General features: G+C 40.9%; 1 protein-coding gene across 1 annotated transcript in view; it reads right to left on the bottom strand.

Moving 5' to 3' along the window:
• Positions 1-24,428, bottom strand: part of CPQ (carboxypeptidase Q) — a 456,203-nt gene that overhangs the window by 203,592 nt on the left and 228,183 nt on the right. The gene's annotated exons all lie outside the window — the stretch shown is intronic.

The following is a 24,428-nucleotide window of genomic DNA, read 5'->3' as shown; positions in this document are numbered from 1 at the left end:
CCAGGAAGTTTTGGTCCCCTATCCCTCCTCAATAATAGAAAGAAAGGAAGGAAGAGAGAAAGAGAAAAAGAGAGAAAGAGAGAAAGCATCTGGGATTTTAAACTATCACTTATTTAAATCAGAATGATCATCCATCATTCAAAAGCCCGCACAAGCTCTTAATATAAATGCTTGTTAACAGTTCATTAGGAAGTCAGGTGCAAAAATAAGGTTGGAAGGGGAGAGCATCTTCTCATTGAGAATAAATTATAATAAAAATACAGGTTTTAAATAGTTTATAATTCTAAAAGGGACCCGGGTTGAGGAGTTCATGTTTTGTTTGTTTCAGACTCAGCAGAAAGCCTTCAGGCCCTGGACTCCTCAAATTAAAATGAGATCCAAATCCAAGCAAATTGTTTCTTCTGATTTGCTGCCCTCAGACTTGGAATATAATTTCCCTGCGTCAGGGTCTGAACTTTGGAAGCCCATCTTGCAAGCAGCTTTCAGTCCATGAACAAAGTTGAAGACACCTCTGCTTTTCACGGGAAGAGTCAGTGATGTGGAGAATCTGGTGGCTCTTCAGAGCACAGCCCAGGTGGGTGCAGTCTAAACACAAGGCTGTTTGCTTTCTGTTCTGGAACCGTTGAGCATGGAGGTAAACTGCTTACCTGTGTTTGCCTGTGTTTGCCTGCCACGAGCAGGAGAACCTGATTAAAAATGATGTAGCCAGCAAAAAGACAAACATCTAATAGACACGTATCACCCACAAATCACAAGGCTGCCTCTCTGCTGCTAAATAGAAGGTCAGCAACTTTCTTTCCTTCCCTTGCAACCCTCTCTCATAGCAAGGCTCAAGTGTTGGCTTATTCTTAATTCCAAGTAGGCAGATATTAGACGGCTCACAAGAAAGGAACATGAATCCCTTAATATTGGATTTCCTGACAACTGATTTATGCTACCATGCCAACGTTACCTTCTTTAATTTCATTGCTTTGGTTTACGTTCTTGTGAAAAGCGCAAAGCTGGGAGGTTATTAGTGCATAAATGCTCCAGGGTTTGGAACTGAAGGAGCACTTTTCCCATACTCCCTGTCTTATGATATTAGAAAATGCTTCCTGAGAGTAAGAGCTGGGCATGGTCAACCTAAAATGAACTGAGTGATTGGTCGGTTGTAAAACACCATGATGGACTTGAGCTGCACAGGACCTACTGGTCTGGCCCTGCCGATTTTCAATGAATGTGTCTGTTTTAAGATGGATGCAACTGGAGGAGGGCGCAACTACCTCTTGGCATAATGTATACCATGGGATAAAGCATGGCAGGATGGAGAAATAAACCAGAATTAACCACCTGAGTGCAAATGTCGCTGTGCTGACAAACAGAGATTAGAAGGAATTCAGATCCTCTCAGGGCTGGGTTTATTTGAAGGAAAGGAGGACCTGGGGTCTAAGCAGATAAGAGAGGATGGTGGAAATGTCTCAGCTAGCTTGGTTTCTAGAATATAAAGTGCCTCTCTGATGTGCTTCTAGGTTGAGGTAAGTGGAACCATATTCTAGTTCCCAGGAAAGAGTCCTTGGGCCCCCTTACTTTCCCTCTGCTGGGAGAGCAGTGAGCTTTCCACACTTCCTCAGCACCAGCTCTTTCATAAGGAGCTCATCCCCACTGTGCCCCCAAGGCCAAGGCCACCCCCTTGCACTACTCCAGGGGACATCATTCTCAGGGAGTCAGCAAGTGTATGAATGCAACCCCTCAGAGCATAACAATGGGAATGGAGCCCCTGGAGCTCTGTGGCTTCCCTCTCCTTGAAAAAGTCTCTGAAAGCTATAGAAGGCCAGTGTGACCCAGAACTGCCCTTCATGTGCTTTGTTTCCCGGCAAAATCCTTAGTTTTAGGAAACCAACATGACCCAGCACTGGTGGACCAAGATTCTCCTGGGAGACCCCAGCTGGATGCTGCATTATGAGGACAACAGGAGGGGGAACAACCCTGTTTACCGTCCCCAGCCCACAGGTTATCAGGAAGTCAAACAGGTATCTCAATCAAGCATTCACTCTCCCTTCCCCAGGTCTGCCTCCTTGAGAGACGTAGAATGGCTCAGAAGGAACTCTGAGGAGTAACCTAAGGCACTGCCCTCTGCCCTCAAGACAGTATATAAATGAAGTCACATGAAAATATGTCACATTTAAAACCTGAAAGAAAGACTGCACGACCTTATTCAGAAAACCCTTCCCAAAGTTTTCTAGTCATAACTCTGCTACATAAATTTCTCTTGTTGTAGCTTAAGCCCATTTGGTCTTTTACTATTCCAGCCTAGAAAATCTTTTATGTAAGAAATGTGGCAGGTTAAAAAAAAAACTTATTTATGGAAATGAAGATTGACTTTCAGATCCTCCTAGGAATCTGTACTTTTATTTCCAAAAAGGTAGCCCAGGGCTTAATACATGGTAGGCATTCTTTAAATGTTTACCAAATGAATGATTCATTGAAACATTTCAAAACTTTGGGGGAAGGTTTTTTTCTCCTATAGTGGCAGAAACGGGAAGAATAACTTGAAGCTAGAAAGAGACAGACTTAGACATGAACTGTTTGAACTGCCCAAAAATTTACATTGGAGAATGAGCTCCATGTCACTGGGGATATTCAAGCTGGACAACCAGAATGTTGTCAGAGGTATCTAGGAATTGGAAGGGTGGTTGGGCTGGTGTGATCCTCAGAGTAAGCTGAACTAGAATACAAGGCCAACTATAACAGTCTGTAAGAGGTATAACAAGATTTTCTGGGTCTTAAGAGAAGGGAGCAATCACATCCAGGTAGGGTGGTAGTTCTCCGTCTCAGCTGCATACTGTAACCACTTGAGCTTTTAAAAATAAAGAGACCTGAGAAGCGCCTGGGTAGCTCAGTCAGTTAAGTGTCCGACTCTTGATTTTGTCTCAGGTCATGATCTCAGGATCATGAGATCGAGCCCCATGTTGGGCTCCACATTCAGCACAGAGTCTGTGTCCCTCTTTCTCTACTTTTACCCCCACTGTGCTCTCTCTCTCTCTAAATTAATTTTTTTTTTTAATGAAGAGAATTGAATCTCACCTCCAGAAGTGCTGATTTAAATGATCTGGGGTGTAGCCTGGGCAAAAAGACTTTTGGTAGCTCCCCGACTACATCCTGTTCCCCAAGATGCACTGAACTGGAAGAAATAGAAGCTTCATTAAAGAAGGATAAATTATGCCTGCGCCTTAAAGGTTGGGTAACATTTGAAATGGGGAGAAAGATAGAGCATTCCTGGCACAACCTGGTATATGTTTGATAAATACATATTATGGAGCATCCATAAATGAATGCAAAAAAGAAGATCAATTTACTAATTTTTGGTACAGTTCATGGGCTCTTGTTCTTAGGTATAAATTCCAAGTGGATTTCTTTCATGCATTCAATAACTATTTCCCATTTATTAGTCACTCACAATTACTTTTGTCCTCAGCGCAGTAGTATGGGACGTGTAGTATAGGATTACACAAAAGGATGGGTGGCTATGTTAAATTGAAAACAAAACAAAAAAACAAGGTCAATTCAATGATAAAGGGTTAATGAAAATCTTTTCAATGGACCCAAAGTAGATGACATTCTAAGCCTGACACCCGAGAAAGTATTAAGAGTCATAGAGTTTCTTTGTTTTTTAATTAGTTCAATAGTACCTGGTAAATTAAGCCCAGCAAACCAAGCACTCAACAATCAATCATTGTATCTAGTCTGGTTTTATATCCATCTCCTCTTCTCTGAAATCAAATATTTCTCTCCCAACTTTCCATGAAGAGTGTCGGCTTCCTAACACACATAATTAGGGAGTGAATGGGTGATAAAACAAACTGCATTAGCCATTAGAAGAGTTATACTACATGGATGTAATCATTCTTCGTAAAATAAAAAAAAAAATCATTACACAAGAGTTGCAAAATATTCCTTTCAAATGACAGATGATAAATCAAATGGGCATGATTAACGTCAGTACAGGGAAATTTGCAGTGGAGCTTTTGGTTGCGATATTTTTCTTGTCTGTATAAATCTGCTGAAAAGAGGCTGTAGAGAAAAGGGAAGCTATATATATTCAGGAAATGAGTAAGTCCAATTCTAAACATAGTGCTATGTTTCTGCACATGAAATAGAGTAAATGCTCACTCTGGTAAACTTTACTGGAAAATGGACAACTCACATGCATTTCCATTTGAAGCAGTTGGGATGGCCGCAGAAGTCGAAGCAGATTCTTTGGCCACCCCACCCCACAGCCTGCAAGCCCACCTTTGGGTTCACCTGCAGTCGTGAACAGAACCCGTTCATGCCCCTGTCCTCTGCTTTTCTGCCCACGGGCTTTCTCTGGCACTGGAAGCCTACTAGAAGGCAATCTGGAAAATGCCATGGATTTAATGCTCCCAGGGTAACTTCCAACCAAGGAAGACAACAGTCAGTAGGTAAACATCTCAGCTTTGCTATCCTTTGGTGGGACGATTCTAAAATGTTCTACAGAGTTTCTCAAAAAAATCCCCAGCAGGACTGAGGCCACTTGCCTATAGCAATTACCCATGTCTTAAATGCATCCTTTTTGGATTTTTTTCCCTTTGTTTTACCTCTTTATCTCACTTTGGCTTCCTGGAACCACCTACCAAATAGACTATTTCTATTATAGGGTCGAATTCTCTATTATAGGGTCTGCTTTTGAAGAATCAAACTAAGAACAGAGCATCTAATCTTTCATTATCTTCCTACTTTAGTCAGGGAAATAATGATGCTTTGAGAATATGCCCTGCATGCATGTAGTAGCTGCTCAATAGATGATGGACGGATGGATGGATGGATGGATGGATGGATGGATGGATGGATGGATGAATGGATAGAAAGATGGGTAAATGGATGGATGGACAAAGAAGAGTATGTTACTGGGGACAATGGATAAAATAATAAGATAAACCCTGGCCATTGGGAAAAAAATAACATTTGAAGAAAGAGAGAGAAATAGAAGATAAAGGATGACTGGATTATTCCCATTGGCTAGGTTCTAGGATCTAGTTGAGTGATTCTGATGGAAGAGCTATGCCAGTGTAGGGATGAAAAAAGGAGGTATTCCATGGGAAACAAGCCCATTAAAAATATACTCTCTCTGAATACCCAGACCCTGTGTTTAACTGCAATACCACTGATGATTCAAGTTCGTATTTTACACAGTTTCTGTATACTTCTTTGCATCATAATCTTAACAATTTCAGCTTAATGCATTACTTTTAACCCCCAGGTTAGAACTTTGATTTCCAGAGAGATGATATTTAAAAAAAAAAAAAAATCATGCAAGGATAGTATAGAAACCAAGGGAAGAAAGAGCATCAGAAAGTCAAACTGGTTAATTGTGCCCCAGGCCACTAAGAGGTCTGGTATGATCTTGACTGCAAGGTCCTTATCCCTGCAGCTGAGTCCTGGCTAAGATGGCTTCCATATTCAGGGACAACGTCTCCTACAGATAGGGTTGAACTACTCCTGGTAGGTAGCCTACTACCTTTTACTTACTTTTGGCCCAAGGGAAGGTGGAGCTATCCTGATAGAAGCAGCTCTTCTAACTCCCCTATCCCTGCAGGGAATTCATTCTCACAGAGACATGTAGCAATGGACTTAGGGGAGGGACCAATGCTAAGGAGTGGTCTCACTTGCACAGTCCTGCCACTAGCTCAATTTTGAGTTTCAGCTAATCCTATGGGATAAGCTACCCAGTCAAGTACCAGAGGACTATTCAGACCCTGCCTTGGATGCTCCAAGCCCTCTGTACACCATGGTGGTCTAACCAAAACCAACCAGGTATGCACTCATCTAAAGAAATTGGCTCTTCCAGCATATTATGATCTGTTAAGTATTCACTTTAGAGGACTTTCTACATTGGCAATAGAGATTAACTATAAGGAATCTGGTTAAAATTGTTACAGATAAATAGTATCATTCTACTTAATCAGAAAAGGATGAAATATTTAAAAAGGCTTTCAGGTTCAGAGAGACATTGTTGAAAGCTGTAATATATTTTTTACTTGTTTTTAAGTAAAACAAAACCCTACTACATAGGGTCATGAAGAACAGGAAAACAATGAATTACCCCTGCCTCATGTTTCGGTGACTAGTCAGTCAAATAGTTTCCAATCCTCTTTGGCAGCCCAGGCTGAGTACATGGAATTCACAGTGGTCTATCCCCTTCCAAAGGAAAAAGAGAAACAAATTAGGGGGTTAATCCTTGCTGTCTGATGAACTCCCACTGTCCGAATCACATGCTGCTGAATAAACAGCTTTAAAGGCTCTGTTTGCAAAAAACATTTTGATTATCATCCAAAGTTTTTTTTCCCCCAAACCCTCTACTTATGTCATCTTGTAAAACAGACAGTTGGAAAAGTATTAGGGGTTGAACCTAGTTGGGAAGAATGGGTTGTCATAGTTACTGTTTTATAAATATGGGCTCTGGACCAATTCCAATGCTGATCATACTTAGGAAACATCTTTCTAATTAGATGGCCAGGGAACTAAAGTTACATATTCTGTGTGGTCACACAAGAATAGCGACGGTTTCTGAAATTAAAAAATTTAATTTAAGAAGATGAATTTTTAAATTATTGTTTCTCTTAGAGGGAAGAATAGGAGCATTCTTCATTTCTTGAAGTAAAATTTTGGGTAAGAAAAATATAATCTACATAAATGTCTTTAAATTGTAGTCTAAAAATGACAGAGAAGAAATCCCAAATCAAAGCTTTACTTCAATGTCCCCTTCCTGTCCATTTATGATATTTCCATATATGAGCAAGCAGTTATCACTTTAAATAATTGAGTGACTATGACCACAAACTAAGATTATATAAGGTCAGTAATATCAGACTGCTTACTACATTACTTTGAGGGCAGCTTTTACAAATTTCTACAGACATTTTTCTAAGGATAAAGGAGAACCTCGAAAGTTTAATTTGAGGATGGGGAAAGGTATATTTTCAATATAAAAAAGAAATTACAGCGTAACCTCATGGAAAGGAAAGGTCTCCCTGGCTCCAGAGCCAAAATTTTCTGTTCAGCCACATCGCTCCCTGCTGAACACATTAATTCCTACCTCAAAAACTGATGTCTAAATTCCAGCTCATAACAGGTACTCAATATATATTCGCAGAATGAATGAACAAACTAAACATTGATCTAACCGCATGGAATATCTTGAAAGCAAAAACAAAAAAACAAACACACTACAATAACAACAACAACAGGGACATCAATATTCCATTCTTCACTTTCAGTGGAACAATGACAGAGAATTGAAACACATTAGATTCTGGAAGCTGAGTAATAAACAAACATACTCTCTCTTCAGATTTGGCAAGTTTGCTCTTTTCTTCATCCCAGCATTAGGCAGAAAGCCACAGTTGCCTATGTTAACCTGTCAGTGGTAACCTGTCAAAACCATCTTATAACAAGTCAAGTATAGAAACTACACTAGGAAGAACAGGTGCATTCTCTACCCTTGTGGTAACAGTGAGAGACACTCCAATAAAGTGAAAAGAGAAGGAGATTTAAATCAGATAGCCTGGCTTCAAGTCCCACCTGTGTCGTGAGCAGCTATGTGTGTGTGTAGATTCTCTGAGGCCCCAGTTGCAACATCTATAAAACCAAGTTAATAATAACACTTACTTTAGAGGAGTGGGTGAGATTCAAATGAAGTGTGTGAAGAGTGCTTTATAAACTATAAGGAATAAAATAAAATCAGAAATTCCAAATTCTACTCCTCAGTGCCAACTGTATTAGTTTGCTAGGGCTGCCTGAACAAAATAGCACAGACTAGGGGGCCGCAACAACAGAAATTTATTTTCTCACAGTTCCGGAGACTGCAAGTTTGGTTTCTCCTAAGGCCCATCTCCTTGGCTTGCAGGTAGCCTCCTTTCTCTAGCTCTTTGCATGGTTGTTTCTCTGTGCACATGCACCCGTGTGCCCCAATTTCTTCTCCTTCAAATGATACCAGTCATATTAGAATAGGGCTCACCCTAAGGGCCTCATTTTCACTTAAGCACATCTTTAAAGCCCCAATTTCCAAACACAGTCACCTTTTGAAGTACTGGGGATTAGGACTTCAATGTATGAATTTGGGGGGAAGAGAATTCAGGGGGAACAGAATTCAGCCCATAACACCAACTAAATATAAGTTTTAATATAAAAATGTGGTGAGGGGATGAGACATTGAAACAACACTGAAGGCTGATCTGCTGACTAATTAGCAGAATGCCAGAGTTAAATTATAGCCTTTGGAGAGAACAATATATTATAATTGTTAAGAAAACAAGTCCATTACCAAATAACACATTTATTTACACCAATGGCCTCACAACATTAACAGCTAAATGGAGTAACTAATGGACTTTAGATCATAAGAAATGATTCGTATAGCTGCTCTTTTCCTTGGCTGCTAGAACACAATCTTTCAATTTAATAGGGCTTAGTGAAGACACTACCACTGCTTCCCTAGGTTGCTAAATTTTCTTTGCCCCATCCCAAGACCCACCCCCAAATTTTTTTCACTAAACTTTTTCAAGTTATTTTAGACAACCATCAAATACTTGCATGGCCTTACTTAACTGTCATATAGAGTAATCTTTGTTGAAAGCTTATCACATTCCAGGCATTATGCTAAGTGTTCTACATACATTACCTTGTTTTATCCTCATACCACCCAATAATGTAGTATAAAAAAACTGAGGCTCTGAGAAATTAATGATCTACCCATTTGGTCAGCGAAGGAGCTAAGATTCAAGGTCAGCTCTAACTCCAGAGTCTACATTCTTAATTGTTACCTCAGTGGCTTTCTTATCTTAACCCTAACTAAACTTCCAAGTTAATTTCATCACTAAAGTAATTAGTTCTAAAGGTTAGGCTACACCCCAAATCAGAGCAAATCTGCGCAGAAAAGATATTAAAGTATGAAAGATGCCTCTATCTAATTAGAAAAATCCAGTTCTTTTGGAAATCTCCCAAATTATAGTATCCTCAATTTCCTACAATTCCTTTCCAGGTCACCCTAGAACCCTGAGAGGCAGCACAGTCTTAGGGCATAACACTGGGTAAAAACTTGAAAATGTGAGATTCTAGTTCAGCCCAACATTACCGTTTAACTCCTAAGATGGTGTCTGAGCAACGACAATGTATTCCAGAGGTGTTCAGAGTGACTGTGGCAAACATAGTCCTGTTCACTTATTCTTAGATTCAGCAAGCATGTATTAAGTGTATGTCACACAGTCAGCGCAGTGCAAGGCTCACAGTGCGCCCACATTAGATAGATGTGGTCCCTCCCTAGATGGGCTCACAGTCTAGTGGGGAAAATGGACAGATGTATTACAATTACAGTACAGTGTGGCATGTGCATGGAAAGAGGTACAGTCAGAATTCTATGGAAGACAAAAACAAAGTAACTTACTTTGCTTGAAGGACTCAGCCATTCCTTCTCCAAAGAGGCAACATGAGCTAAGTCCAGTGCAGGTCATAGGAAATGCAGCCCAGGCGCAAGACTTCTTGTTTAAATTGGGGCTCCCTTTTCTTTTTAAAATCATCCCCATCCAAACAACCACAGCTTAAGAAACACAAACACCAACCCCATCTTTGAGGAAATTTAAAGACATCTGTAACACTGAATCACATGAAGTGAAGGTACAAAGTAAATACAGGAATTTTTGCTGACTTGGCAGAGTAAATCAAGAGGAACCTACGTGCCTCCAGATGGTATACCTAAGCTGCATTACTGCAGAGAACCTAAGGAAGGTACAGTAATGAGAGGTACCAGCTACCTGTATGGCAGGGGTAAGACGCAGGATTGAAAGCAGGAAGTTTGCTTGAAAGTATTTATGAAAAGCATGTATACCCCCAGGTCCTTACTTCCTTCATGCCCACACAAGCGCCTGCAAGCCACATTCTCCCAAGGCCAGCAAACAGGCATATAAGTCTCACAGAAGGAGACTCAGAAAGGCTTGGAACTCAGTGACTGGGCACAGTGGAAGGAAGGGTAATGCACCAATCTGAGAATAGGGAGATTAAGTGAAAGCCTGCATATAAAACAACAAGAACCCCTGTCTCCTTTTCTACCAGTTCCCACATACAAGCAGCCTTATTCCTGGCTCTGCATGCTTATTCTCAATGAAGTAGCCCAGAGAACAGAGGGCCCTGGGAGGTGAGGATGAGGAGTAAGAAGAACTGAACGTTATCTTACAAGTTTGATTATATATGAGAAAAAAAATGCGGGCTGGGTAAGAGCGATAAGTACATAGAATGAGGTAATTATTAATTCCAGGGCTTTCAAAAGTTAACAAAAGGGTTAACAGACACCGAATACTGCCTTAATTAAAAAAAATGTGGAGGTGCCTGTGTGGCTCAGTTGGTTAAGTGTTTGACTCTTGATCTCAGCTCAGGTCTTGATTCAGAGCCGTGAGTTCAGGCCCCATGTGGGACTCCACATGGGGCATGGAGCCTACTTGAAAATAAATAAATAAATAATTTGAAGATTGTGAAATAACTATACTGTGAAGAAATGGGTAAGGGCAAGGAGGTGAAATAAAGCTAATCCCTCACCTACAATAATTAGGAGATCAGTGGATCAATTTGAAAATTGACAGCTCGAGAGAGAGCTGTAAGGCACATGACTCCGCTGTACGGATGTAAACAGCTAAGAGTTGCAAGTGCTGCTCTTGGGAAGCAGGTCAGGATGGAGTGGGGGTAGGAGGGACTGCTGTTTCTGTTATAAGCCCTTCAGCACTATTTGACATCTTCAGCTATGTATTTATCCTCTGAGTAAATAAAAACACACTTTTAAAAATATCATGGTGTAAAACAACCCTACTGCAGAAGGAGGGAAGAAGGTGCTCATCTAAGTCACCCCGGAAATGAGTGGAGTCCGTAAGGCTAAAGGTGAAATGAAGTGTGCTACAAGCACCAGCTTCTGAAGCTGTTTCCCACAGGGGTACGAGTTCCCAGCACCGAAAGCGGAACTGAACAATTAAGTACACGTAGGGAGGCTGGTGGGGGCCAGCTTTCCCATTGTTGGGGTGACGGGTTACAGGAAAGAGGACAAGGTTACAATGTGGTTAGGCATTAGAGCTGGGGACATTAGTATGAATTCATGTTTAACTTAATATAGACACAGATGGTTACACATAGAATTATTTATAGATATGTGTACACAAATGGGTTAGTATACAAACCCGCACCTCCTTGCTCTGTCAGTTGAGAGGATCTGCAAGTTATGACACCCCAGTAATAACAAGCATACCTAATGCCAGATCTTGGTTTTTAATGCCATTCTCCAATAAAAGAACTAGGGCTCCTTGGAGTAATGGCTGATTCTAGAACAAGGGCAGGAAATATGCAAGATAAGCCTAGAGCATCTTGCACTGCCAGAAAGCAAGGAAGTGCTTTAAACAAAAACAAAAACAAAAAACACCACAATAATGGAAGTATGTCAAAGGGACATACAGAGCTCCCAATGGCCAAAGTAGAGCAATTTGAGCAACAAAGTAAAGTAGTATTGGATTATAACCCCAAATATAGGATAAATATCCATGCACCCATACTAATTAAATAAATGATTGAAAAGGTAAACAGACAGACAGACAAGGGAAAATAGTCAAATCCCCTGTGCAGAAGAATTACAAATAATTTATGAGATACTCCACTCTTAAGGAGGTAGAGCATAACTCATCAACTCCTGTTAAGTGTGGGCTCCACACACTGACTTCCTTCCAGAGAATACAGTTGTGTAAAGGGAAACAGATTACAGTGGAGGAAACTGGCAAATACAACCTCAGCCAGATTTTCAAGGTCGATATCAACAGTGATAAGTCATGTTGAGAGCATCTACCCTTGATGTGATGTGATGAGAGGGGTGCTTTACCTCTGGGGTCTTCCTCCCAAAAATATATTACCCAGTCTAATCATTAGAAAAATGTCAGACAAATTCCAACTGAGGGACATTCTATAAGATATCTGATTGATACTTCTCAAAACTATAAAGGCCATCAAAAACTAGGGAATTCTGAGAATCCATCACACCATGAGGAGTCTAAGGTATGAGATTTCTAAATGTAGTGTGGATCCCTGGGTAAGACTCTGAAACAAGAAAAGGACATTAGAGAAAAACTGAAGAAATGTCAATAAAATATGGATCAACATCAATATTGGTTCATTAATTATGACAAATGTACCATAGTAATGTAAGATGTTAATAGTAACTGGGTGTGTGCTATACGGGAACTCTGCACTGTTCCCACAATAATTCTGTAAATTCAAAACTGTTCTTAACTAAAAAGTCCACTTTAAAAAGGACTGCAAATTTCCATAATTTCTACTCTAACACACCATTTTAAACTCACAAGTTTCTAACACTCTTAGCAGAAATGAAGTGATATAAGGGAAAATATTATTTGGTTTAGTTCCTATCCATGATCCCTTTGAATTCGAGAACTTTTGAAACTGTAGGCAACAACCTTCACGATGCTTTCAACATGCTGTGCCCCATCACGACATATACGTGGGCACTAGAAGATTAAGTCTGTATCAGGATATTTTGTCAGTGAACAACAATCAACTTTGGCCAAGTGGAACAAAATAAATGGATTTACTGGAAAGAGATGGGACAGATCGCAGAATGAAGGTAAAACTACCTGACCCAGTCTTTATAAAGGATGGAAAGCAGGCAGCAGGGGTCTCCTGCCTTCCCTTCAAAGAACTCCCTTGAGAGGAATCAGCTCTAGAACTTTTCCATTCTGGAGGAATTCTGTTCAAAGCTCAAATTCTCAGAACAGCAGGTAAAGCAGATGACCCAGGAAACTGGCCTCCTGTATCACAAAGCTCCATGTGGCCTCATTTGAATCTTGTGACCACCTCCGGGAACAGGAGAGCAGGAACATCTTCATTGGGATGCCACCTTGTCTGCATGCAAAGTGGGAAAGAGTAAGTTCTCCCGAGGAGGTTGTACTATTTCCAGAAGAAGGGGAGGCAGATGCTGGGTACACCAAAATATCAGCTGTCTAGTGCAGTTGTCCCGTCAGGGAACATACAATCCAAAGAAAAGGTTGAGGCAGGCAGGACATTTCGACCCAAGCATAGAGGATGGAAGCAGCAAGTTATAAAGCAGAGAGATGGGATCCTCAAGAAAGATATCTTGAAGATCTGGCCTCAGTACTGGGAGTACAGTGATGGAGGACAAGAGTCGAAAAACTGTGAGGTCTTCTGGGAAAGGAACATTAAATGAGACAAGTATGGAAAAACTCCAATGACCTAGAATTCAACAATGAAGAGAGAAGCCCATTTGGTCTACATGGGTGAGTAGTGTGTTTTCTTATTTCCTCTTTTGCAAATCTTATATTTAGAGTGATTTTTTTTTCAGAATATGTACAAATTCATGAATGAAAAAGAAAAAAAATACATTCAGTCATAGGCATGCTTGCAATAATTGACTATAGTTATTCTGGTGTTCAGCATTTCAGCTGCAGACTTGCAGGTATACAATATGCAGGCTCCTAGAGTAGGAAGTCACAGACACTCAGGGAGATTGTCTCCACCTCTCCTATTATGCCAAGGGCCTTAGACACAAGACACATACTGAAAAAGAACTTTCCTAAGGCTCCAACTCTTTCTTTTTACATTTTTATTTTAATTCCAGTTAGTTAACATACAGTGTTATATTACTTTCAGGTGTATAATACAGTGATTAAAACAATTCCTACATCACCTGGTGCTCATCACGACAAGGATACCCTTAAGGCCCCAACTCTTAAAAATCACGGGCCCCTGCAGTGGCAGAAGGGAAAGGGCATTTGTAGGCATCAGTTATCACTGAGTGAGTCGGGGCTAAGGACCACCCAACTGCTCCCCAGCTCCGTAGTTCCTTTCTTCTTTCATGTCATGTGAGAAAGGTAAGGCAGATAACCCACGAAACCAGCACCCTGCATCACAATCCATCTTTTCTGATAACTTGTAAGATTTCTCTCTGATTATTCCATCAGTGATCTCAGTGCCAAAGAACCAGCTGCAGTAAGTAATTTTTCCCATTTTTGACTGCACAATGGACCATAATTGGCAGAAATGCATCCCACAAGTCAGTCTCTAACCTACGATTTAGGCTTACATCAACAAATTCCTCCAAACTGCCAAGTGTTATTCCATCTCAGCAACTGCCTTATTCCTGGCACCCAAGCATGCCACTTCCTGTTCTATATGCTGGAGGTGAGGACCATTTATGGCTAGTTGGAGTCAGCAAACTCAGTTTGAAATTAGCCTGGTGGAATTCTAACCCCAAATCCCTTACTATAATTTTAAAATAAATCATCCCAAAATGACAAAGCAGGACCAGGGCTGTATTACCCTCACTAAAAACTAAGAAGTTTAATGGAAAGGAAATGCCAAAGCTGCAGGGAAAATTACTATCACAAAAATCGTATTTCAGTTTTCTGAGCACAAGTCAATTATATTTCCTAAACCTGTTCACAGGATAGATAAAATGCCAGCCCCCCTCACAGTGCTTATATCTATTAATTTCCTACCACCCATACCTGCTGTAAGCGCTGCAAACAGACCCCTGGAGCTCTGTGCATGGCCCTGTCTTTGCCTTTTCACAATCTTGCTGCCATTACTATAAGTGGCTCTAGGATGGAGGCATTCAAGGAACAAATCAAGGCTATCTTTTTTTCATATCTAGGTTGTAGTGGTAACTACCACAGCCTTTTCATAGCTATAAAGTCCTCCTTTCTCAAGACTAATCAAAACAAAAAAAACAAGTAAAAAACTCAAACCCAAAGAGAGGTAAAGCTTCCTTACAACATGTTAAGGTATTCAATAAACGTTTGTCAAATTAACTTAGAAGTGAAAGTATAAGCAGCACTAATATAATCTGTCTATTGAAAAACAACTAAATTGCTCTGGTTGTGTGCCCCAACTTACCCACCAGTCTCCCAATGTGCGTGTGGCACAATTATGTAGAGAAGCTTGAAGACAATGACAGGAATGGGAATTATTTTTTTAAAAGCCATTTATAATCACTTTGTAAACCTAGCATGTGTTGAGGCAGCATTATTTTGCAATTTCTTTTCAGTGCTGTTCAAGGTAATCATGTGGGAGTGTAAACAGCAAAGTAACGGCTGAGAAGTAAATGACCATCATACCATTTTTTCTGTAAAGTTTTCAGCAACCAGCAAGACTTCAAACTGAATGATAATTTATAAGTAGCTAGATAACCAAAACAACTTCCCTTAAGTTGCCTTTTTGAAGTTTTGGATGATGAGAGATGGGAAGTAGGATATTTATAAAATACTAACAATTTACTCTCCAAGCTGAATCACAACCCGGAGTCTTGGCTAGAAAGGAAATTGGAAAGTATCATCCCCTACAGCTTAAAAGCTTATGAGTGGGGGGTCCAAGACACTAAATTGAGAGAGTCCAATCCATTTAATTTCCTCTTATGACACCTCACACTTGCCCCTTCTTTTTGCAAGAGGAGGGGTATGGCAAAGCTCCTTGCCCCTCGCTGTCATTTTGATTAACTTATCCGCCACCTTGTGCTAGGGAAGCACATGGAGTTCACAACTTGAGAGCAGACAGAGATGTGCTTTCCTGGAAACAGCATAAGGATGATGTGGTTGGATCAGCAAGACCCTGGAAGCCAGAGCAACAAGCAGGGGACCATATGTGTTATGACCATTTTTTAAAATGTTGCCAGCCCCACCAGCAGTGTGGACAATGGCCCATATGTACGATACATCTGGAGGTACATGTGGTTGCCTGATTGCCTTGCTTAATGCTCCTGCATATTTAGTAGAATCAAAGGGTTAAATACAGAGTTTTCTTCATAGCAGAGGATAATGGTACCTTTTCCTCAAGAACACCATTGCTTAAACTTCTCATTTCTAAGAGAAGAAGGGTGCACACGAGCCCATGCCATGTGTGTGTGGTGGGAGCAGAGCAGCAAGGAGAACGCATGCGGGGGAGCAGTCAGTCCTAGCTTTGCCAGGGTTGACGAAGTCCTGAGCAGAGGGAGTGTCCGTGTGTGGCGCGTCTTGCGCGTTCTCCTCATCAGAGAGCTTCTCTTCCACTGCTGCTTCTCGCACTGGTTTCAAAACAGCCCCACTTACAGATACAAAGAAGTTGTTTCAGAGGAGAGCGTATGGAATCATTCTATGCAGCTAAGGCAGATTTGACCTTCCAGACTAGTTAGCGATTCTAAGCCCGCAGCAATATAACGGGGTTGTTTCTCTTGATATTCCTTTGAGGTAGGTCAGATTCTATTGTTTCCTTCAAAGGACTGGCAAAGGAATTCACATTCCTTTATTTTAGCATTAGTTCTATAAAGGTCAAAAAAAAAAAACCATATAAAGTCATGAATTTGGCTGGCACATGCCTGATTTAATACAATTACAAAAATATAATAACCTGTTTATATGCCCCTGAGTCCTCAAAAATAGCCTTATCTTTTAATGTACTTTTTCATAAGCACTTCTAGTCATTATCATTATACTGGAACTTGGAGATTTTTCTGACATTAAAAAAAGGCTGGATTAAAACAAATGACATACTCACAGAGGTGTCCTCAGCACATAGAGGATATTTTCACACTCATATGCAAGATAACAGAAAGAATACCTTTCTTGCTGCCTTGTTCATAGTGAGAGGATAAGAAATGAAAGTAACCTGAAGTGAAAACTTACTGGTGTTTTAAGACTTGACTTCTAAAGCAAGGTACAAAGTGTTAAAAATAATATTTTTTATTTCTTTCAATAAAATGAATGTGTCTCACATGTTAAAATAATCCTGAATGACCTTTCTCTAGCTAAAGCTTCCTAATGAGGAAAAAAACCTCACCAGTGAATCACTCATCTGGTTCTGGAGAGTTAGATCAGGCAAAATGCTGGTTTGGAATTACAGAACTTCACATGCGGCCGCTCGTTTGATCCTCACAGCACCGGTGGTGGGTGGGTACCATTACTGTCACTTGACAGATGGGGAAAATGAGGCTCAGAGCTCTTACGTGAGGTGACACGCTGAAGCTGCAGATCCAGGACTCAACCCCAGGTCTGGCTAACTCCACAGCCTGTGTGATTACCTAAGCTGCCCCTTCCCTATAACACTGCTTTATAAACCTGGATTCAGTAAAATGCCCCCGGAAATAGCAGAAATAATGGGAAAATCAGACTAAATCGGGTTACATAGGAAAACCTCAGAATGTCAATATTTACATTTTTAAAATTTGCATGGTTTTCTGCACACGGTCAATACAAGGGTTTCTGAGGTTAACAGATTTAGTTTTATTGCCAGAAAGGACTGCTTTTCACTAAGCCTGCTTATTATACAGTGGGCCTGGTGGCTCAGTGACACATGACAAGAGGAGCATGGCATTACCCAAGGGAGACCGGATGTAAGTGAAACTCATCGTGGTGCCCTTATCCCCAAGTATCACTGACCACAGAGTGAAGGACTGACAAAACACACGCCCTAGAGGCTGGGAAAGTGCAAAGGGGACTCCTTGTCTGGATAGGGCACTGGGACAAAAGGGCCAGGGCAAGGCCCACTGACTCTTCTCTTGCTGGGCCCTCAGAGGCCCGCTTGAGAGCAGGCACCAGCTTGACCCTTACTGGCCTGAACCTAGACTTGGCAGGAACAAATGACTCACGCGGCCTCCCATTTATGAGCTGCATTTTTGAAGTAGCAAACCACTCATTTGCATGGTGAAGTAAGGGCCTTTCCTGATTGTCGTACATTTTGTTTTCTTTTGGTTTGGTTCTGCAGCTCCTCTCAATGGAAACCCGCCATCCCTTGCGCCACCTCTTTTCTCACGCAGGGGATCCTTCTGGTGGCTAGAAAGCACGTGGATCGCTAAAACATTAATATAATTCAAGAAAACCATTTTGCTCTTCTGGTAGCATCCTTGTCCTAAAGCATCCTACCTGCAGCTACTGAACTACAGACAATAACGGTGATGGCTATTTGCTTCATCTCTCTGTCCTCTGCTATATGTGAGGGCGTAACAGTAAGAGTGTACTCAGAACAGAGTGAAGCCCACACGCTGGTGTCTGAAGACCTGGGTTGTGGTCCTCACTCAATCCTCAGTGTGACCTCAACAACACACTTGACCTTTCAGAGTATCAGTTTCCCCAACTGTAAAATAGGGATTTTAATATGATTTCACCAACTGCACATTAAATGGGAATATACATTTTAAAAAGTATTTTACAGATTAACTAGTATTATTCAAATGATAATTATTAGGGTTATTATCATATAAAAGTTCCATGGGTAACTAGGATAGAGAAAGACAACAGGTCTAGACATGACCTAGTGAGAAAAAATTGTGAGAAACTCTGGTCTTGGAAGATAATACCTCCAGTTCCAGGTCCACCATCCACTAGATGTACAAGGCATTTAACCTCTTTGACCAACACTTCTTCATCTGTCATAAATGTAAATGGAAGCAAGGGAAAAAAACCATGGGCCACACATGGGCTAGGATTTACATGTACTCTCTCATTTAATCCCAACAGTAGGCTTCACAAGAAGCGTTATGATATATCCACATTCACCCAGGAAAAGAACTGAGACACTGAGAACTCAGGGAGAAGAACGCAAAGCACACACAGGTGGCTCACAATTCAAACCCTGTTCTGTGGACTCCAAAGCTCATGCTAACCTGGCCAAGTACCAAACAAAGGAAGAAGAGTGACCATGGCTTTGATCTAGATGATTCCTAAGGATTTCTTCTAATTCTAAAATGCTAGGAATCTAAAATTGTGTTAAGTTTTTCCACTTAGTGAAAAATAAAAGCCTAAGTAAGGAAGAGTTACATATTCCTTCAATTTCTACATGACCTCCCTCCACAAATGTTCCCTGGTTATTCAGGGACAGGCAGACTGGCTACTAGTGGGCTGATCACAGCCCCTTAGATGTCCACTCCCAGCTCTTCTCTGGGGGATCAACATGACTCATGTCATCGGGCTATTACCATTCATCTCTCTTCTCACAAAAACACATGCCAATAACAGCAGGGCCATCACACCACTGGCCTCTGATACTGTGAGAACGATCTGCCCACACATCCCCAGCTCCAAGGACACAGCTCTGTCTCACTAAAATGCTCTCACTAAAATAAATGCTCAATTCATAGCATGATACTCTCATGGTAGGTACATTGAGAAGGGAAGAGAGAAAACCGCTGAGGAATTCTTCTCTCTGACCAGCCAACGCCTGTGACAGAAGAAAAGCATTAGAGGAAGCCTGCCTGGTGTCAAGTACAAGGCCTCTAACTCCATTTTATTTCCACCATTGCTGATGTCATTGTGAATTCCTGCTGCATTTATAATTAAGAAAGAAACAGATGGTAATGCTTAGGATTAAGCAATAAGGAGTGGCCATTAAAACAATCTAGAATGCCAGCAGTTGTATATGATATCAGAGGTGTAGTTTACCATAACAAAGTTTTATATCCGTGGGAAAAGAGGAAGAGAAATTAAAGCCCTTTTTTACCTCACAAGTCCATTTACCTCACAGCTGTCCCCTCACTGAAGGCACACTGCACATCACAGGCAGAATCCTGGACCCAGGCGTTGCTGAACACAAAACAGGTTACATCTTGATTTTATTATAAATTGCTATCACAAGTGGCAAAACATAAAATCCAAGATGCAACATTCACCAAGCTATGTTGGTGAGGCCCTAGAGAATCACGAAAATCACTTGGGTGATGGGACAGGCTGAGGGTAGATGGAAGAATTCCAGAATAATTCCAGAATACTGTGGGAACATGGCCGGCAGCCTACATCTCCTGGAGAATATAAGAGGTAATTAAATTGTGTTACAAAATAAAACCAAACATCCCTGCCCCCAAATTTATGTGTATATGTAGGGTGTGTGTGTGTGTGTGTGTGTGTGTGTGTGTGTGTGTGTGTGTGTGTGTGTGTGTGTGAAACTGAAAAGAGAAATGGCTGCATAATTCTTCCAGTAAGACAAACTTTAATGACAATGTCAACTGGTTGTCAGAAAAGTAATCTATCTCCCATTCCCCACTTATACATGAATGTTTCTGCCTTTAGTCATCTGAGCTTCCCGAACAATCTCAGCCCTCACAACCTTGCCTTCCAATTCTGTGAAGGATGTTCATCTCACTGGAGTTGGGTCACCGTCTCCTAGGGATCCAATTCCCATGGCGGGGAGGTCACTCTAAACCAATGTACCCATCAAGGCACAGCTCTTACTTGTACCAATCGGCTTGCATCCTCCTTAAAAGTGTCTGTCACCTGCCAACTTCCAGCCTAAGTCACTAATCTTGCAAGATGCATGGCAGCCAAGTGGCTTCACCTTTAGAATATCCCAACACAGCTAATTATAAGACCTTCCTGTTTCGAATAGAGCTATATATCACGAAATAACAAACTTTAGGAATTCAGAAATACATTGTCGTGGTGGAACATTCTCTCCCCAACTTTCCCCCACCCCCTAAAGAGGCAGGGGAGGGAGGAAGAGATTAAATAAAGAGGTAGTACAGAATGAAGAGAGTGCAGGGACAAGTGGAGCCCTGAGAATTATCAGTAAAAATGCTGAAAATCTGTGAACTCATTTTCTGCCTGGATGATCCTTAAGAAAACATTCTTAATGTTCAGAACCTCCGATTATGTGACAATAGTCACACTTGAGATTCATTATATCACAACTGTCAGAATAGCAAATGGAAGACAATTCATACTGGTATTTTTGACAACATATTTCAACCAATGACACATTTATTAACTGTAGGACAGGGCTCAATAAGTCTTTTCTCATGACCTTCCATAGGATATAGGAGGCAAACCCCACAATTGAGAAAAGGGAAAGCCAACATCCACGTTGCTCAGAATAACTCACAGGCTTAGGTGGATACTAGGAATGACATTTGAGACAGGCTGGGAACAACACATCAAAGGAAACAGAATACTCCACAGCATAGGCAGCAGCTCTGGCTAATTAGTGCAGCCATGAAAGGTAGTGATTGGCTCCACTTTCAAAGTTCCATATAACTTTCCTGAGGCAGAGACTGCTAGTTAGTCACCAATTCTGTTCTCCCCTTCATCTACGGCATTAATAATAGAGGTGGAGCTGGGTTTATTGCTATGCAGCTCGGCTACATATCCCAGCCTCCCCTTCACTTAGGCATGGTGGTGTTTTTTAAGCTCACCAACGCCTTGTGAATGGAAGTGAAACGTGCCACATCCAGGTCTGAGCCTTGAGATGTTTGACATTCTCTTTCCCTTTCCCAGGTGGCAAGCCAGCTTCTGTAATGCAGTGAATGCAGTGAAGACAATGCCCTAGGTGATAACAGCAACAAGATGGAAGGAAACTGTACCTTGAATGACCATGGGGAGCTGAGCTACTCAAGAGAAATGTACCACTCATGCCTGCTACATGAGCAGTAAATAAGTTGATCTGTTATTTGAGCCACTACACTGTTGATCTCTTTGTTACAGCAGCTAGATTTTAATACATTCCCCAAATAAAAATAAAATATATTATAAATATAAAATATATTATGAATATAATTTATTGGTCAGTATTTGTTTTCCTTATCTACTGGGCTCCTTCTATCAATCTGTCTTGGCAAATTCTCCTTCTACGTTACTCTGGAAGATCCTGTTTTCTAATAGGCACAGAGACATAACTAATAGCAGTTCTCTCATTTTGATATCCTAGAAATCTTTCAAAGACTTCTAAGCAAATGCAATAGTATATACTATACTATACCACACTATACTATACTATATTGTACCATACTATATATATGCATAGTACCTTCTATGTGCATGTTCCTGTACTAAGCACTGGGGGTGGGAGGTGAGTTTACAGAAGCCCAGGACATGGACTTTAGTTCATGTAGATTTCTATGGTAAGTAATTAGCACCATCTCTTTTATCCAGTTTATTTTATTTTATTTAGTTCTTCTTTACCATTAAATTCCTTTTTTTTATTATGTTCGGTTAGCCAACATAGAGTACATCATTAGTTTTTGATGTAATGTTCAATGATTCATTAGCTGCATATAACACGCAGTGCTCATCACAACACATGCCCTCCTTAATACCAGGTGATGGGTAGCCAGTTTGTTTTGAAAGTTTTTTCTGAGGCTTGCAAGTTTGGTAGGGGAAAGTAAGACTATTCATATTACATGAAGGGAATCTAACGCTCAGAGGAGTGAATGTAATTCTGGGGCAGAGTTCACCATCCTTCCTTTCAGCATCTAGGACAGGATTCTCAAAGTGTGGTTCCTGGATGCTCATGTGAAGTGAGGAGCCCAGGTGACCCCTCCATACCCAATGACTCAGAAATAGCTGGGGGCTTTCAATCAACGTGATACAACACATTAACAAAAGAAAGAACAAGAATCATATGATCCTCTCAATAGATGCAGAAAAAGCATTTGACAAAGTACAGCATCCTTTCTTGATCAAAACTCTTCAGAGTATAGGGATAGAGGGTACATACCTCAATATCATAAAAGCCATCTATGAAAAACCTACAGCGAATATCATTCTCAATGGGGAAAAGCTGAGAGCTTTCCCCCTAAGGTCAGGAACGCAGCAGCTATTCAACTGCTATTCAACATAGTATTAGAAGTCCTAGCCACAGCAATCAGACAACAAAAAGAAATCAAAGGCATCCAGATTGGCAAAGAGGAAGTCAAACTCTCACTCTTTGCAGATGATATGATACTTCATGTGGAAAACCCAAAAGACTCCACCCCAAAACTGCTAGAACTCATACAGCAATTCAGTAAAGTGGCAGGATATAAAATCAATGCACAGAAATCAGTGGCATTCCTATACACCAACAACAAGACAGAAGAGAGACAAATCAAGGAGTCGATCCCATTTACAATTGCACCCAAAACCATAAGATACCTAGGAATAAATTTAACCAAAGAGGCAAGGGATCTGTACTCAGAAAACTATAAAATACTCATGAAAGAAATTGAGGAAGACACAAAGAAATGGAAAAACGTTCCATGCTCATGGATTGGGAGAACCAACATTGTGAAGATGTCAATACTACCTAGAGCAAACTACACATTCAATGCAATCCCCATCAAAATACCATCCACTTTTTTCAAAGAAATGGAACAAATAATCCTAAAATTTGTATGGAACCAGAAGAGACCCCAAATAGCCAGAGGAATGTTGAAAAAGAAAAGCAAAGCTGGCGGCATCACAATTCCGGACTTCCAGCTCTATTACAAAGCTGTCATCATCAAGACAGTATGGTACTGGCACAAAAACAGACACATAGATCAATGGAACAGAATAGAGAGCCCAGAAATGGACCCTCAACTCTATGGTCAACTCATCTTCGACAAAGCAGGAAAGAATGTCCAATGGAAAAAAAGACAGTCTCTTCAACAAATGGTGCTGGGAAAAATGGACAGCCACATGCAGAAGAATGAAACTGGACCATTTCCTTACACCACACACAAAAATAGACTCCAAATGGTTGAAAGACCTAAACGTGAGACAGGAGTCCATCAAAATCCTAAAGGAGAACACAGGCAGCAACCTCTTCGACCTCAGCCGCAGCAACTTCTTCCTAGAAACATCGCCAAAGGCAAGGGAAGCAAGGGCAAAAATGAACTATTGGGATTTCATCAAGATAAAAAACTTTTGCACAGCAAAAGAAACAGTCCACAAAACCAAAAGACAACCGACAGAATGGGAGAAAATATTTGCAAATGACATATCAGATAAAGGGCTAGTATCCAAAATCTATAAAGAACTTCTCAAACTCAACACCCAAAGAACAAATAATCCAATCAAGAAATGGGCAGAAGACATGAACAGACATTTTTCCAAAGAAGACATCCAAATGGCCAACAGACACATGAAAAAGTGCTCAACATCGCTCGGCATCAGGGAAATCCAAATCAAAACCTCAATGAGATACCACCTCACACCAGTCAGAATGGCTGAAATTAACAAGTCAGGAAACGACAGATGTTGGCGGGGATGTGGAGAAAGGGGAACCCTCCTACACTGTTGGTGGGAATGCAAGCTGGTGCAAACACTCTGGAAAACAGTATGAAGGTTCCTCAAACAGTTGAAAATAGAGCTACCATACGATCCAGCAATTGCACTACTGGGTATTTACCACAAAGATACAAATGTAGGGATCTGAAGGGGTATGTGCACCCCAATGTTTATAGCAGCAATGTCCACAATAGCCAAACTGTGAAAAGAGCCAAGATGTCCATCGACAGATGAGTGGATAAAGAAGATGTGGTATATATACACAATGGAATATTATGCAGCCATCAAAAGGAATGAGATCTTGCCATTTGCAACGACGTGGTTGGAACTGGAGGGTGTTATGCTGAGTGAAATAAGTCAATCAGAGAAAGACATGTATCATATGACCTCACC

This window comes from Callorhinus ursinus, unplaced genomic scaffold (genome assembly GCF_003265705.2).
Source record: "Callorhinus ursinus isolate GAN/ISIS: 27379988/994484 unplaced genomic scaffold, GSC_fseal_2.0 scaffold5, whole genome shotgun sequence".
NCBI classification, from domain to species: domain Eukaryota; kingdom Metazoa; phylum Chordata; class Mammalia; order Carnivora; family Otariidae; genus Callorhinus; species Callorhinus ursinus.
This window is presented reverse-complemented; position numbering and strand designations above follow the sequence as displayed.